A 3366-nucleotide genomic window follows, 5' to 3' on the forward strand; every position below is an offset into this window, starting at 1 on the left:
ATCTCCAAGGTGGGCTTTCATTAGGAATTTAATAGTATTGTTTAGCTCTCTATGGGATAGCAGCCTTCATTAAACTATGCAAAGATACTTTTAAACTTTTGTAATTTAACTTTTTTTGATATACTTTCAGGAATACATTATACATCATCTTTTTTTCCAGGCATTAGAAGCCTTGAAGACTAGAAAATCACCTATTTTTTTTTCTTATTTCTCTAGTAAATAACACATATAACATTTTATTCAATATATATATTGGATAAAAGTGTTCTCTCCTATGACAGTTCCAAAACACAAGGATAATCAATAAAGAGGCTGCTGTGATTTGGTCAAAGATTCATCTGTATCTGATGAAGAATGTTCTCATTCCAGCATATAAGGATTTTTCTCTTAGGTCATCGACAAGTGAAAAGAGTAAATGTAGGAGAATATATTTTTGCTCTCTATATTTTCCTACTGCCATTGACTTTGTGTATGTATGTTTCAATTTCTCTCCAGAAATCACAACTCATATAAAAAGATTTGGGGGCAAATTTAACATTATAAAAACAACTTTGTCTCCTAGAGACAAAACGTTGTGTGGCCTTCTCTTGTAAAGACTGTCTTGAGTGAGGCTAGGATTGTGGGTCTGGGGGTTCCTCGGCTCTTGGTGGAGGAAAACTAAGCTCTAGGGGGAGAGGTGGTGTTATAATTAGGCCTTACTCTCCCAACCTTTCCACAGTTGCTTAACACAGTGGAATGAATCAGCAGGCCTCACCTGGTATCTGCAAAGTGGACATTCTAAATCTTCCAGACAATGCTTTTTTTTTTTTTTTCCAGGACCTGTCAGCTCCATTTACTGAATACTTTCTGGGCACATCATATCCAAAAGAGGTAGAATGGAGGCAGATAAGAACTTGAAGAAATTAAATATACACATTAATTGTATTACTAATTCTTACTACTAGAGAAGTATAAAATCTGTACAAGCTATACTTTATGACATTTTGATGCCTGTCAAAAGGATAATAAGCTACACATATACTGCAATAAATTTTTTTTAATTGTGCTTAACATTGTAGAATTTCCCTAAGATGGGTTGGTGAATGCCTGCCCAGCATCCATTCTTACACACAAGTATTTTCCATCAAAGACTGCTCTACAGTACCAATTCCATGCTGAGAAATCCATGGTCGACAAAAACACATGCAGTTCCTCTACGAAATCCACAGTACTTGCATTGCAAGTCTATTTCTCCATTAAAGAACACCTTATTTTCAGTTTAGCTTACTACCAAGTTCTCTTCAGAGCTGATTATATGTCTTTCGTCTGATCATCTTCTTCAAGTTTCCTGGTTTCATTTTTTAAACAATTTATAGTTTCACGACTTGCTTTTAATCTCTCCTTAGGTTCTGCAATTTCAAAGCTTGTTTTTTTCTTGGCAGCTTCTAATTTTTCTCTGATTTTCACTTCAAGTTCCGCAAACTCTGTTTCATGCTTATAGACTCCTAATGTTAGCTGACGAGATGTTGTTTATAATTGCTGCATCATTGCTGTTGGATCTTGAAATATCATTTCATCATAGAACTCTGAAACCACTGTTTTTTCCCCTAGCATTGCTTTGGTGTCTGATTGAAACAGCTTTAGCAAATGACACAGGGTAGCAGATCTTTCATTAGAGTCAATAAAAAATATCTTGATGGTTATTTCAAATTCACCCCATCCTGTTTCAGTAATTTCATATGCTTTGTAACAACTCTTAGAGGATTGCCATAGCTTTCATGTGATTTAAACTGGATTTTCTTCACATATGCTGACACATTCTTGATTCCATATGGCTTTACATATGCTGTCCACTGATGGGTGTGCCCATCTTCTTCTCTTTTCTTTCCAAAATATTGAGCAACATTACCATAAACGATTAGTTTAACGATAGTAACCCCCTTCACTCTCCCGTCGGAGTCAAGCCCAAATTCGGCCATTCTCTTGAACATGTTGTCCCACCGAAGAAGCCGCCGTGGCCAGGGAAAGAAACCGGGGCGGAGGGGTTGCTGCTTCTCTGGCCTGGGCCCAGGCAGAGAGTTTCTGGCCGAGGGAGGGAGAGTTACCGGTCCGTGGCGCTGAGAAACCGCCAACTCCTCCGGGCAGGTAGCGTCCCTGCAGGCCATTTCCTTCCAGACAATTGTTAATAAACTGCACAAACTTAGGAGTCAGTCCAGTCTTTAAAATATTCACAACTGAAATCGAATATGGGGACAAGAAATAAGCTTTTTAAAATTTATCTGTGCTACTTAAATGCTTAAACCGCAGAAGACAACGTATAGTCAAGTACAATCTCTTAAGAAAGTATATTTGAAGTCATGCTCATAGGGTCTTATGATTATCTCAGGCTCATAGAAAGCATCTGGAATCTAATTGGAAACACAGGACAAACTAGAAGTTAAAAATTATACAATATAGCAAATGTTACCAAGTGCTACAGTCCGGGGCATAGATTTTAAAACAACAAAGCTCCAAATCAGAGATAATTGATGTTTAAGGTTAGTCCAGCAGTGCATTGTACAAACACCTGACCAAACAATGAAGTTAGTAGCTTGCCAGCATTAATTTCTTATCAGCACAGAATAGAATATGGAAACAGTAAGTGCCACGCAACACAATTCATGATGAATTAGAAAAGACTTCTTTATTCTCCCAATTAAAAAACCACCTGTAGTTCTTAATTAGTTTAAAAAGATAAAGCACAATGGTTCAATGACTATGATTGGCTCACCCAAAATAAAAACAACCCTCCAAAAGGCTAACGAGAGAAATGGAACCAAAAATCTATCCTTCCAATGTCAACAAAAAATAATTTCAGGGAAAGAAGAATTTAAGGCAGTAAGTTTTAAAAGGTTAAAAAGTCAATATGTGACTATAATATACAGTCAGTAGTGAATTTACAGTATTGAGTCATTTTGACAAATAACTGCAATACAAATACAAAGAAAAAAGCATTAGTTGTGAGAACTCAAAATATCACTATTGTCATGGATGATTTTCATGCCTCACCATCAATCAACAGCCAGCAAGACAAAAAGATCAAATAGACAAAAAGCTGTTTGTTCAACTACATTTATGTTTTTGTTGCCACATCACTCAAAACTCAGATGGATTGTTATTAAATAAGTAGAATATATTTAGGCTGGACTGTTTGGAATCATAGGCTATAATACAGGCCTACAATTCTTTGGTGGCTCTAGAGGCACCTCAAAAAAGACATGGAGTGTTCTTCTGAAGCATCTCAAATCGAGGTTCAGCAAGAGGTTTGGGGAACTTCAAAAGATACATGCTAAGCCAGGCTCGGTGGCTCAGCCTGTAATCCTGCGCCTTTGGGAGGCTGAGGTGAGT

The 3366-nt window shown here is 37.0% G+C and overlaps 1 pseudogene; it reads right to left on the reverse strand.

The window, feature by feature from the left end:
- Positions 1 to 1072: 1072 nt before the first annotated feature.
- On the reverse strand, positions 1073 to 1970 carry LOC103273054 (annotated as a pseudogene).
- Between the last annotated feature and the right edge of the window lie 1396 nt (positions 1971 to 3366).

Source organism: Carlito syrichta, unplaced genomic scaffold, assembly GCF_000164805.1.
Source record: "Carlito syrichta isolate Samal-C Ts95f unplaced genomic scaffold, Tarsius_syrichta-2.0.1 Scaffold313468, whole genome shotgun sequence".
Classification (NCBI taxonomy): domain Eukaryota; kingdom Metazoa; phylum Chordata; class Mammalia; order Primates; family Tarsiidae; genus Carlito; species Carlito syrichta.